This window comes from Thermobia domestica, chromosome 13 (assembly GCF_964235325.1).
Source record: "Thermobia domestica chromosome 13, izTheDome1.hap1.1, whole genome shotgun sequence".
Lineage (NCBI taxonomy): Eukaryota > Metazoa > Arthropoda > Insecta > Zygentoma > Lepismatidae > Thermobia > Thermobia domestica.
The window spans coordinates 82,121,425-82,136,781 of NC_137466.1; the positions used below are offsets into that span (position 1 = coordinate 82,121,425).

The 15,357-nt window shown below is 36.8% G+C and overlaps 1 non-coding gene across 1 annotated transcript; it reads right to left on the reverse strand.

Moving 5' to 3' along the window:
* Positions 1-1,069: 1,069 nt before the first annotated feature.
* Positions 1,070-1,143, reverse strand: TRNAR-UCG (transfer RNA arginine (anticodon UCG)). The gene has a single exon. It is a non-coding gene; the product is annotated as a tRNA-Arg (tRNA).
* Between the last annotated feature and the right edge of the window lie 14,214 nt (positions 1,144-15,357).

Sequence of the window (15,357 nt, forward strand, 5' to 3'; positions counted from 1 at the left end):
CACTAGCAAACTAGCCATTCACCATACCAGTGGCCAGTTGGAAAGTGGCCACCGGTTACAATTTGGTACCAAAATATTTACCATCCTCTTAGGTATTGATCAACATTAGTATTATCTCTCTACAACTTACGGTTCCCGAGCCATGACTCGTTAAATATCTAGAAATTGGCCAACACGGGAACGGTAAGTCATAGAGAGATTATATTTGTGGTAATCAATTCCTAATAGAATGCTAAATATTTTCGTACCGATATTAATTGGTGGCTATTGGCCAAACCAGTGACCACCGGTTACTATTTGGTACCAAAATGTTTACCATCCTTTTAGATATTTATCACACCAATACGATCTCTCTGTGACTTACGGTTCCCGAGATATGGGTCCTTAAATCTCTGGAAATCGGCTTTTTTTTTTTTTTTTGTTAATATCTCGGGAACAGTAAGAGGGACGCGAAAAATTTAATCACCTGCTCTGATACTTTTTGATGCTGTATCGAATGCAGTGTTCAAAATTGAAAAAATCGAAAATAACAGACAGACAGACATAGAGAATTCAGTAACGAACTTTTTAAGTTCGTTGAAAATGCTGTGACAGAGTTGAGAACGAAATCTGGAAGTATTAAAAAAAATCAATTAAAAATTACTAATATGAAGTCTTAAGCACTGTGCATAGAAGCAAATAAAGTGTAGTGCATTTAGGAATAACTCTGTAACTTCTAATCATAGATTACGATTTATATTAACAAGTAAGCTGGGGGCCAAGTTAGCCGGGGACATACATACTTTTCATACCTTGAAGTGAAAGAGTAATATATCTGTATCTTCCTTTAATTAGGATTTATGATTAGGATTGAGATATCTGGGCTTTCGGCATCAAAGGACATTTAGCCTGTCACGTTTGAGAGATGACGTCCCTTGGCGAGCACATTATCCGGGCAAAGGAAAGGAAGAAAGGAAGCTGCCTGGGACCTATATGTTAAGTACCACGCCGGCATTTGCCTGGTGTGAATGAGGAAAAACTCATTCAGGGCAGCTGGCCTGATGAAGCGTTTTATACTTTTTCGACCGAGTGCCCCCACCGGGAATCGAACCCGGGACCGCTCGCACCGAAGGCGAAAGCGTTAGCGACTACGCTATGCGGGGCCACTATCTTCCTTTGAGTTAATAGCATATATATATATATATACACTTTGTACTGTATAATTGAAACTGACACATTTTCTTGATCACTTACATCTCTGTGATTTTCAATTTCTACTAGTAAAATTAAATAACACACTGATAAACCCTGAGGACAAGCCGTTTTAGTAATCATTATCATTTGCAAAAATTCTCCAAGATTATTCAATAAATTAAGGGTGGAAAGTATTTCTCTATCATTAATGATGGTACGACTGACGTTTGTCTCAAGGACAAAATTTGTCAAATTTTACGGTATCTGAAAATTAATGGCGTAAAACTGGAAGTTGTGAAGTCTTCTGTCTATTTTATTGAAATGAAGCAGAACATGTAGAAGATCTGACGACACTGAATCTGAACAAGAGTAAGAGAGATGAATTGGACATTCATGACTGTAAATTAAGATTGATTTTGTCACGTTTTTTGAACATTGGAGCGTGTTTTCTGTTTTTTCTACAAGTCAGGCCAGAGAGTGGCCGCTCTTACTGTTGTTACAGGACGGGATTTGAAGCATTTGACTGAAACTCGCTGGAGCACACGAAACAATACAGATAGTTTGAAGAATCACTTCCAAAAATCCTAGAAGTATTGAAAGAATTTTCAATTAATGTAACAGAAATGTCACAATATAGTCCTATGCCGCCTTATTGCATACTGCAATCCAGTCGTTCGCATTTTTTAGATATTTTAGCCTCTGAAATGGTGTGCTTAGAGAAATTAATAACACAAACAAGTTGTACTTGCAAATGAAATGAGTGTTCAAATTGTGCGCTGAAAAATTCGTTTACTAGAATCCTTGCTAAAGAACAAAGGTAAACCTTACAGATGACGGATTGAAATATGCGAAGAAATGCAAGGAGCTGGACATCGAGCTCACGCCACACCAAACAAGAAAGAACAAGTGAATGCATGGTTATGGATATACCGATGATGGATTCTAATACGAAAAGGAACTGAGAAGCAAGATTTTTACGTCCGTGGATAAGATCACTCAAGGGATCTCCACAAGATTTCAGCAACTTCATGAACTGGATGGTCAATTTTTCTTTTTGCTACTATCAAAGCTTTGAGGGTTCTGAATACGAGTGCAAATTTGATAATGTACCTGATCATGTCAACGAGAAAAAGTTTGAACTGGGGAGGAAACGTTTGTAAAACTTCATTATGGAACCAAAGCAAGGAGATAATATGCAGATGGGTCCTCTTGAACACTTACAATTTATGCAACAGTTTAACCTCGGTATTTTTGTTCCAAATATTGCCATAATATATACGGATGATTTTTGATGATTGGAATTATTATTGCCATTTGTTAGCGCAGCTTCTCTAATATGTAAGTTAAAACTAATTAAGAATTAACTGAAGAGCATCTATTACCCAGATGAGGTTGGTTAACTTGGTAATTTAATCGATTGAAAGAGAATGGGAAATGCAATTGATTTTGATTATGTGATTTCAGAATTTGCTGCTCAGAAACCGCGTTGAAATTATATAAAAGTGTTGTAAACTTTACGTTTGTAAATATGGTATAAAGGTACTTTGGTATACCAATAAAGTAATTAAATGCATTTAATTAGGTGTATACGCAGACTTTTGCCTAAACTGGTAATTGATTTTGTAGTCAGCGTTAAGATTGTCAGCGGTGAAAGGGGAGAAACTCATGACCTTTGGGGGCGGCAAAATTAGTCCGACATATTAGTCAATAAGCCAAGCTACGCCGCTGTGAACATGGTTAAATAGAAACATAGGCTTTTTCGTATAAAGTTTTGGATATTTGATATATTTTAGTATTAAAAAATGTTCGCAACATATGATGACTTCAAAACTGAACATTGCTAAACTAAAGCCGTACGACTAAAACATGAAGTTTAAGAAGCTTTATATATATATATATATATATATATATATATATATATATATATATATATATATATATATATATATATATATATATATTCTTTTGCTTAAGATTAGATGAATGATTTTCTCCAGCGATTCGGTTATGGAAATTCAGTTAAATTGGACTTTAGTGTATATATATAAACAGACGGTATAACACAGTTTTCCTCCTTGTTAAGGAAACAACAACAACAAATCAATTTCCTTGCACATCTGTTTGCAAGTAAAACACACTGCATTTCACCAGAAACCAATTTTTGCTTATCCTCAGTCCACAAATTAAAAAAAAAAAAAAAAAAGAAAAAGAAAAGAAAGAAAAAACGAAGAGAAAAAAAAACTGGTTGCATGCGTATGACTTCTTCCATGATTGCAACTGAAAGAATAATAACAAAACAACATCTTAAAAAATAAACTAAAGATGCTTTCGTGTGTGTGTGTATGTGACCTATGTCGTACGTGCTCGATACCGTAAAACGTACAATACGGATCTCTTTTCGTATTTTACTAAGAAAAAAATCCTTAAGGCGTATCAGTTGGAGAAGAAAAGAAGATTTTTCTGACAAAATTGATGTGAACTGGTACACCTGTGGAAAACATGTCCCTAGCATACAGGTTTATACACATCGCATAACACACACTTCAAATCCAATCATTTCTACTTGGCGAAAGATTGAAAAACGAAAAATCTTTTCTGGGCTTCTCTGATAAAGCTTTCTTCTTCTCGTTCTCTCTCTCTCTCTCTCTCTCTCTCTCACTCTCTCTCTTTGTGCGTGTATCCTATTTAGATTTTCTACTTCTTTTCAATATTTTCTCCAGCATTCGAAAACATGAGTTAAGAAAAATCAATAATGGCATATGTACAGTATATATATGTATATAGTGGTTCTTGATTTAGTCACACTGTTTTCTAGGTCTCTTGGGTTCTTGTCGCTTGGTATCTAGTCAAGAATTACTTTTGTCCATCGATCATGGTTTCTGTTAGTAATATGTCTAGCCCAACGCCAGTACGTTTATTTATTTACTTATTTATTTATTTTTTAATGATAATACTTGTCACTCCTGTCATCTTTCTCATCCACGTAATTTTTCCCCCTACCTTCGCGGGTGATTTCTACCAATCTTTCCATAAGCTTCATTGTGTAATCTGCACACTGTGAATATTTGGTTTTCTTAGCGTCAACGAATATGATCCTCAATTAATAACATATAATAATAAGTGCCCCAATACCTTAATAAACACAAAACTTGTCAATACAAAAACAAATAATCGTTCTTGTATATTATACTATCTCCAAACCAATATACTGAAGATTATTATTACTAATGCTGTCAAGTTTTATTGGAATATTCGTTATTCTCCTTTATTAGAATGTTTTAAATATTGGAATAATTTTGTTCGAAAAATTAGCATTCGAAGAACCTATTATTCGAGTTGGAATTTTAACAGCGGTAGTTCTTAGCCAGCTCTTCAACATCCTCATATTTTATACTATTATTCTTCGCATCTTGTTTCTGGTCTCTCCAGAGATTTCTTCTCTCAGATACTCAAATAATTGTTCGGTTAAATTGCCTCCAGTTATTCAATTAACTGTTACTATTTGAATAAATATTTGTTATTCTTAAAAGAATTAGTTTATTCGGGGAAGTTTGCTTGACCAATTATTCGAATATACGAGGGCGTTTTTTTTTTCAACCTGCGTTAAACCACCAGAGGAGATCCACGTAGAATGGCGAAACGTGTATTAGCCGAATCTGTTCATTGGGGATCAAACATCCACCGTACGAAAAGGTGGACTCTAGTGATCATTCATTGTGGAGTAACGAGCGTGAAACCATATCGTACGCCAAGTGTGAACTATATGAGGCAATTCAATTTCTCCAGGTTAAAGGGCATAATAAAGCCGCAGTTCATTGTTGAATGGTTAAGAATTAATCATTAAAGATGATTTCTTTGTGTACAAATGCCACTGAGAGTTTAACGGAAGACTTATCGACGTACACGACGAGATTAGGCAAGAGTGAAAATCTGTGGCGGAAGATTTTGATGAACGCCTGAATCATGTGGTTCATGAAACGGAAAAAATGTGATTTCTGAACTGTCTGATCTTGGAATTTCAGGGAACTCAGAGGAAGCCTGGAGAAATCAAATTATATCATGTAGTTCACACTTAGCGGACGCTTCGTTTGCACTCGATACTCCATAATGATTGAACGGCAGTCTTTCTTTTGGTATGGAAGATGTGCGATCTCCAGAAAACTGATATGGCTTATCCGCATTTCGCCATCTCTCGTGGTTTACCTTTGGTGGCTTATGGATGTTGAAAAACAAACTGTCCTCGTACAAAACATGATCAACTTTTATTCTAGCATATGCTTCTTCTGTAGTATCTAATTATACCATATGAATATAAAGGGTTAAAAGCATATTTACAATCCTTTCATAAGTGCTATTGGCTTCGACAGGCACTCTCTCTAAATTAGTATTTAAGGGTTTGGTGAAGGAAATTCAGGTTTGAGTTCAAGTGACGGTAAAATGTTTTTTTTTCTCTTTTTTTTTTTTTAGCTTATTGCCCCGTCATTACCATAAGCTACAAACACCCACGATAAATAATAATAATAATAATAATAATAATAATAATAATAATAATAATAATAATAATAATAATAATAATAATAATAATAATAGAGCATGAGAGCATGATTAAGTATGCTAGAAACGCGGGAATGAGCTGAGAAATCTCACGGACACCATTTATTTATAATTAAATTCACATTTCAGATTCCACGCACCACTTTGCGCACCGGAGTTGAGTATGCTCTTTACTAAACTAATACAAGTCAAAGGTTTAGGGAAAATGTAATAATAAGGAACAAATGGTGTTGGAGAATTGCTTAAATATTATTTCTTCTTTTAAGAAATGGTGCTGAAGAAGAGATGTGGAACTTCAAATAAATATCTTTAAAAAGTCTTCACAATACAATTTAGATTCACTTCTTCAGAAGCTTTAGGTCATTGTAGCTCAATAGTAGGGAGTAATATCAAGTCTGAAATGAAATTTTGAGTTTTACGTCCCACGCTTATGCCGGCTAGGCTAAAGGAGACTGTGATGATGAGCAATGAATGAAATGGCGGAATGAAGAAAGTGGGAGGAAACGGGAGAACCCCGAGGAAACCCAAGCACACGGATGTTTGCCTACTACAAAGTTTACTTGGCTGGAGCAGGGTTTAAACTCGGTATCCCATGCACCAGAGGTGAACGCTCTACCACTGAGCCACCGCGTACGTAAAGAAAATATTAAATATGAAAGACATAGTTGCCCATGTTACGGAGTTAAAAACCTTAAATGAGGTGTATATTTAATATATAAGCTTTCTGAAGATTTGTTATTCTGAGTCACTCAAAGGTTCTTTGCAGTTGTGTCTTCTTGGTATTTCGCTTCATCTTCTAACGTTCTACCGTCACATACCATGAACATTCCAAGTCTGTGTTTTGAAGGTAAACAGCTACATTTTATGCAAGACTTTATTTACCAATTCCACGTAACCATCTTCATACAAAAGTTCTCCTAACTATTTAAAAGCAATAAACTTCTTGCACACAGAATCTATCCGTTATAAACAACATCTTTAAACAGGGCCGCAATTTGTGGGGGGCTGGGGGCAACTGCCCCCTTCCCAGGAAAGCTCCCCGTCATTCGAGGGAGAACCACTTTAAGACAAAATTGTCTTACTCCATATACGATACGAACATGAAATTATAAATGAAACATCAAACAAGTTTACGACATTACATAAACAAACAGCACACAAAAGGTAAATAAAAAAAATGAGTCGTGGGCCCATTTCAATAAAAAAAATGTCTACAGGGTCAATTAGGGACCCTAGAAATAATATTCGTATGGCTTTGTCATTTGTCAATATTGTCCCCTTAATTAATTTGTCATGCATGGAACGGCCCAGAGGCGTAACTAATGGACCCGCAGACCTTGCCGTGCGGGAGGGTCCACAGGCTCCGGGGAAACCCATAAAGAGTAAGAGAAAGATGGAAACAGGGGGCCCAAGAATTAGAAAAAACAACTTTTTCTAGGGGGGTCCAAATACGCGTGTTAATGCTTGCCCCCCCAAAAAAAACTAAATTACGGCTCTGTCTTTAAATCTTTACTTTGCACCTAAAAGAACGTATCAAAAATACATCGATGCGGATACTTTGGATACCTAACTAAATTCTGACACAAGTTATATATCAACGAATTTTGAGGCAGCTGTTACAAGGTATGCGCAATTTCGCCACATTAACCTTTCAACGACTGTTGCAAATTCCTGGTAGGTATGGCGAGTAAATCCGTACTGGAAATGAATAGTATACGGCTTAAGTTATCTGTGGGGCAAAAATAACATCCGTACGCTAATAGTATGGCACTTCCAAATACAAAAGAAAAAAGTGTGCAACAGGCGAATTTACATACACCTTGTCCACAATATTGCCACCCCTACTGTAAACAAAGGTGACAACTCAAACCGTTCTACAAAACAAATACTGGAGCACATATTTTCACTCCATGAATATTATGATAAAGACAATACATAATCATTAGTAAATATTTATTTATTTTACTTCTGGGACGTGGCTTCATCTAAATATTGAGTTTTCTTTTCGCCACTTTAGGGTGCCGTAATAAAAGTCCACGAAGTCATGTTCGACTTAATGCACCTTGTATATTATTGTGGCACTTTGTTTTCTGTACGAAACTTGTAGACACATTTTTTCAACAGTCGACGTGTGAGAGGAAATCATACGTCTGCTAGCCGCACAATCCTCTGGACTAGGACCTCTTCCTCTCCTGCATTTAACACAGGTTTCCTACCATTGAATGTACGTTGTGTTGTGCTTCTACATAGGCAATTAATGTTCGATGTAGTATGTTGAATTGTTTACTTGCAGTGTTGACAGATAGGTATTGAAGGGTAACGCTGATCACAACGTTCTTTAAATCCATCGATGACCATTTGTAGTACTTCCCTTTATTCCGTCTGTCTGCCATTACCTGCAACTAAATCGAAGGAAAGGAAATATCAAAATCGAAGGAAAAGAGATATTACAGCCGTTACTCCATTACGTCATGCACATTAGCATAGATTCCAATTTCGTCACCCTTTGTTCTGCATGGCGAAACTGCAAGCACTTCCAAAGACCACACAAATGGGGTGACAATATGACTCCCAATGTACAACACACAGCGTTTCACATATCGTTGTAGTCATAAAGCATTCCTCTTCACAATGCAATACTTAGCACAAAACTTCGAACCTTCCTTCTGGAACAATGGACCGCACTTCGTTGTTCTCGATCATATAACAGCACTATGTTTATCATATACACTGACTGCCTGTCCTTCGTGCCTAGGCCCTACTCATCGAAATGGGACCAAACACATTCACCACTCGCTATCTACCTATACACTAGCTCCATCTATCGACTGATGCCAACGTTTTCGGAAATATAGGTATCTGGCAGAATTGCAAACATGGCGAAATTGCGCACACCTACCTTATATCTAACCCACTCCAACTTCTTCCTCCAATAGTCCAGACCTTTTCACAGCTGGGAGATATGTGGTCAGCACATTGTTTCCTTCTACGTTATTGGCACCTTTCTAAACAGGAGTTTTCTTCCTGTTAGTTCAATTTTCTTAACTGATTATGATGCTGGGTGAAGGTAGAAAGAAAGGAAGAATAAATAAATAAAACGAAAATCATGTTATCTTACTGACAATCGGGTCTTGGACCATACATACGTAAAGCACGGTATTCAACCATTAACACAGATATCTATTTGTTTTATTATACACAAATGGCTATTACTTAGTGTATCAACTCTTAAAGTGTAGTTTCTATTAAAGCGGAAATCTCACAGTATCTCCACCTCGTACTAAATTGATTTTCTTACACTTAGATCAGTATTCCATATGAGATGACGTCATTGAAATGCAGCTATTGCACTATTTTAACGATCAAGATTACATTTATGTGTACACTTTATGTGTGCCCCTACAATGCAAAAATTACCATATAGAGAGAATGAAAAACAATAGACATCATTATAGAAACTTGTACAAGCCATAAAACCTTTAGGGTAAAACTTTATTAACGCTAGCAGGGAACGGCTCCTTCACAGCCAATTATTCTCTCTTACTCTCACACACACTCAGAAACTTACTTTCTCTCTTTCTCTCTCTCTCTCTCTCTCTCTGCAGTGTCTCTTCCTATCCTAAGCTAATGACTCTCTAACTCCTCGAAAGGTCTAGACCAGTGGTTCTCAACCTTTTCGAGCTTAGTACCCTTTGGGTGAATGTGATTGTAATTAGCGGCTCTCGTGATCTTAACCCAATCTACTGATGCACAAGGGTGAATGTAAGAGTTGAAAGCAATCTAAGAACCATGAAAGGGGCTTCGATTCTTAAAAGCATCCTTGAAGAGTGAATATATGAACATTTTCTTCTACTATGAAGAATGAATAAACAAGGAGTTTCAAAACAACATCGACAACGATTGGGAGGTGATTCCTGACGCCAAGATAAGACAAAAACTATGGACCAACCTGGATGCAGAATCCGTCATTTCGGAGTTATAGGCTGCCCAAAACATGAAGAAATGGATTTTAAAGGTCCACAGCTCCAATACTATGGGACTTAGAGGAACTAGTATGTACGCTATCCAAAAATACATGTTTCAGAATCCTGCAGTTCTAACGCAATAATTTTTATAAAGGGAGTTTGGCTACAAACATATAATTTGAAATATTCCCTACTCACCAACTATCTCTATAAAATTGTCTTGGAAGTACCGCAGGATTCTGAAACATGGATATTTGGATAGGGTACAAACTAGTTCCTAAGTAAAGTCTTCACCCGACTACGGTACGTCTCATAGTATTGGAACAACGGACCTTTAAAGTTCACTTTTTTTCGTGTTTTCGGTAGCCTATAACTCCGAAATGACGCATTTCTGCACCCAGATTGGTCTACATTTTTGTGTTTTATCTTGGTGTCAGGAATCACCTCCCAAACCTTGTCGGTGTTGTTTTGAGATGCTATGTATATATAGATAAGGGAAATTTTGTTTCTATAATTTCTTTTATATTTACTGTCTATTTCCTTACATTTCCTTTACGTAACTTCCACCAAACGCCTCCTAAATACTCTATCCTCCCTTTTGTTTCAGCCTTTGGGAACAAGGAACGTTGAGGTTCACTGGCCTAGACTTTCAAACTAGAGAAATAATTATCCTCTAAACTTAGAAGTGCTCATTTAGAATTTGCTTTTGGCATGATTTGATTCTTCTTGGCACATGTTCATTTTACAAGAGGATGTGTTTCACTGCTGTTACGAGTGTTTATGTAACTGTTCGAAATATGTGCATCACTGTTAATAGAAATCAAACAATAATATATATACAATCTGCTCCTTAATAGTGATTCTTTTCATAAATAAATAAATAAGCAAATATTTCACTAGAATAAAAATTACCAAATGCATCAAATAAAATACGAACGACAAACTTTGAAAATAGTCTTTTCCAAGTTTTCTTTTTCGCTGTACGCTACAGCTTAAAAATGTGTTCGATTAAAAGTGCTAAATGTTTATATTTAACCTTTAAACAGTATGATTCGAGTCGAATCTGACCCAAGAACATACCATTGCTTACTTTACTATGAGCATCGCATGGGAGCTGTATTTGGAACTCAACGCTTGTGGGAATATCACCATTCATCTCAGCGAATGCGAAAATTATGGATTTGACACTAACATTAATCATTTGAGATTATTTTTACATGTCTCGGTAACCCCTCCGCATGTGAACCCCGGCCTGCATACAATGGTAGCTGAATTTGAAAGTCACCGCTAATGGAAGTGTCACCATTAATCTCAGAGACAGCGAAAACTATGGATTTGACACTAATATTGGTCATTTTGGATTATTTTTACATGTCTCGATATTCCCGGGTGACCCCCGACCCGCAGCCGAATGGGTTGAATGAGTATAGGGGCCCATACATGCAAATACATGCATGAAGAAACCTTCCAACATGCATGAAAAATGATAAGTCTCATTCATGCATGTTAAAAGTTTTCAAAATCTGTAAACATGCCTGTTGGTTTTGCCGTTCTTCATGCATGTTTACCGTGTATGTGTTCGTTCATGCAAATTAGTTGTTTTATATTTAGATCCGCCAATCACGATGGCGGAAGAAATCACGTGACTCTTTTCTAATATTCATTCTTCTACTAAGTTGGACAGCAAGTTGGTATGCGTGTGGGTAAAACATTCTTCCAATATTCACGATGAAACAAATCTTTCATGCAAATTGGTAAGGCAAGTGTGTGCACCTATGACCCGCATATCATCATTCTTTCAGCGGCTGCGAAAACTATGGATTTGACACTAATATCGGTCATTTTGGATTATAGTTACATGTCTCGGTAACCTCCCTGCACCACATGTTAACCCCGGCAAGCATACAATGGTAGCTGAATTTGAAAGTCATCGCTAATGGAAATGTCACCATTGATCTCAACGACCGCGAGAACTATGGATTTGACACTAATATCGGTCATTTTGGATTATTTTTACATGTCTCGGTACCTTCCTGCACCACATGTTAACCCCAGCCAGCATACAATGGTAGCTGAATTTGAAAGTCAATGGAAGTGTCACCATTGATCTAGGGACCGCGAAAACTATGAATTCTAAACTAATATCGGTCATTTTCTACTACTTTTACATATCCCGGTAAACGTTCCCCCCATCAGACCCTCTGGTTCGAAATTAAAAAATGAAACGCTTCGTCTTGGTCTGGGGCCTGGACCAAGGCACCCGTGACCCAAATTTGGTAACTCTCGGTTCACTCGTCTGATCTCCAGGCCGCACACAGACAAACTCTATTTTATTTATATTAAATTTATATATATAAATTCCTAAGTATACTGTGTCTCTTTTCTCCTAAGGAAGCAGATTTTCTTATATGTACTACAAATTACTAAAATACACACGTTTTCCTTAAAAACACGATTGTTTTCGACTTTTTTCATCTGTAAAGGCATTGGATCGGATCCGACACAACCATACAGTCTATGGCCTTACAGTCGCCATATCAAAGAGACGTAAACTTTTTTTTTTATCTTTTAGTTTAACCACTAAGTAACTTGCGGTTGCGGTTCTACAAATATTAATACTCAAATCTAAATACGGTAATCACCTCTTAATGGTTGTATGCTTTATGTGGGCTCGCAGTAAAACTTGAGAATGTGGCAACTCCCCATGAGAATGTGGAAACAAATGGGAGTACCCCGAGAAAATTCGCGGACATGAGGTAGTCCACTACAAACTTACTTGGCCGGGGATCAAATCATTGACCCCATGCACCAGAGGAAGTACTGTGCCGCTGTGACACCGTACCCCGAGGTTAACATTGAAAGTATAGCAACTTGTCTTAGACTGTCTGCAGCTATCCTCTTACCAATTTACTGACCTCTACGTCGATAACACGTCTTATCTTTAGAGGCAAAGAAGTCAGCCATTGCAGTTTCTTTCTCCTGCTGGTTGGTGAATTGTCGTAATTTCAGGAAGTGCGCCAAGGGCCAAAACAAGTAGTAACCTGAAGGGGCAAAGCCTGAACTATATGCCGGGAGAGACATCAGTTCAATGCCATCAAGTTCCTAATATTTTTGTTGCGTTTTTCGAGCCGAGTTTGGCTTCCGTTAACTTGTTGCAAGGAACCCGCTTTCAGTTCCCCAATATATGATATTTTTTGGCGTAATATAGCATACATCCACTCCAAGTATTCGGAGTAAAGGTCACCGTTGATGATGGAACAGTTAGTAATAAACTCGATGTGAATTATCCTCTCGTAATTTCACCACACACAGAAGGAAGTTGGCTCTTGTTCAACCACTGTTCTTGCACTATCGTTTCGTTGCACGTGACAATCCGTTTTAGGGAACGTATACCACACGATTTCGCAGCAGCAGTCCGTACATTACTCTCCTCTGAGGCCTGAGCTGGGGTCGAACTCATGTGCCACAATGCGGCAGCTTTTGATGGTTTTACTGAGTTCGTAAAAGTAACATACTACAGTCAACTGGGACATAGCAAGTTGGTTTTGACAATTGTCTTGAACTGATGACAGATTTTTCTCAAGGGCGCATGTCATATGACGTAATGCGTTGTCGTATAAACCTTGTGCTTATTATTTAAAAACTTATATGTGTTGGTAATATTAAGAAAGTGTAATAATTTATATAAATTGAGCCGCCAATCGAGAGAGTTCTCGGCTTCAAATCCATCGTGGTCTACCACTCTAATTAAGTTTTCTTTTCCAACCCTTTTCTCAGTTCTACCAGGAAGTGAGATGGTGGTAACTTTAAGTGTTCGATTTCAACTTCATTTGTCAGGACTGTTCTTGTTCTTGACTATTGTTGATTTTGGTGTAAATTAACATTTATATTGATCTAGAATTTTGTTTACTAATTTTCAGGACTTGTAAGAAACGCTTGTGAACTTGTTAGCTTTAAGAAATAAACTTTAGAACGATGGTAAAACTATGTTTATTTTTGGTACACCCTGTACATTAAGTGTTTGAAAGCTACCTACCATATGTGATATCGCCCAAATAATAAAGCTTTTATATATATATATATATATATATATATATATATATATATATATATATATATATATATATAGGCCTATATAGCTACTTCAATAAAACCGCAACCTTTTTCCAACACTACGAACGAACACCCAACACATGGAACACATATTTTGGTATTTTCATATTTACGAAGTTTCCACTTGTACATGTTCAAATTAACGCAAAACCCTGTAACATACATGGTGTATTAACGTTTTGTTCTACGAGTTATGAAAAACAGGTTTATCGAAAATTAATGCTGTGAGCTGAACAAAATATTAAAGTTTTCCTCCGAACACACCGAATTATCAATATGCCATACTTTTTTTTTTTTTGGTATGTTGTTATATTTAACAGGAATAAGAGAGGAATTTTGAGAGGGGAAACGGTACTGATTAAAAGATTAGAGAACCAATTTTTATGGCATATGGTAAATTGGATATAGCTTATCCATGCATGCACACAAAAACCATGATGTTTACTTACTCAACGTACAAGATGGAAAGATAGAAAAAAAATAGTAACAACAGTTGATAATAATTCAAAATAAAGTCTCCATACAAACAAAAGTTTAATATTTAATAACAATACCCGATTTGTCTATAAGATTTGGAAATTAAACAATATCCATAACACCCAATTAATAGCAGACTGAGGAGGGCACCCATAAGATATGTCTCTGCGTGAGGGGAGGAAGATATTAGAGCCACATATCGATTAAAAATTTACCATGATGGACAGATCGATATTTACTGTGATGGAGAAACAAATCCACTGAAAAAAAGGTCTAAAAGTTGATATTACTTTCATGCGTACGTAGATGTGGAGAATTTAAGATCATGTCGTGAACTATGGAAAGGCAATCTTGCTCTATATTAAATGAGACAAACGGTAAATAAATGTAACAGTTTGTGAAATATAGAGAAAATAAACAGAATAAACCTAAAGAAAACCCCAAGAACCTAAGAGAAGTCAATATGGTCTCCACTTAAAATTGCTTGTCTTGGTTGGAAAAAAAAAGGGAACGCTTCGCCACTGACAAGGAACCCTAGGTATCTATCAGAGCCCGATTTTCATGAAACTTTGTATATAGATAGAGTACCTTGAGAAACTCGCACAGCCAGATTTGTAGCTGCAGAGTCCAAGACGTTGGGGCACTAGGGCTCGAGAAAGATCAAAAGTGGAACCTCAGTACATTAAGGACGTGGTGAGAAAATGCACGTTTTTCTTTAAAACTAATCATTGTAACGACACGAAATGAGCATACATGTATATGAGATGGTCGATATGATCTGTTGAAAGTTATAAAAAGAATATCCGCCATCTTGAAAGAGGCCATGTTGAAACTGGTGCGATTAGTGCAAATGAGAATAGGGCCACCTGATGCATTAATTTGAACGTAAATAGCCACATATACCTGTTGGTGAAATCTGTTGTGAGATTACATTATTCCTGTGCTTCTGGTAGAGTGGTTTAGGTACAAGATGAGCAAAGTGTATCTTATGACACTCGAGCAGATGCAGATTATGGAGCGCTGTGAGTGGGATCAGTGGAACTAGAAAACCGAGCGGAATATAATTTTACAACTA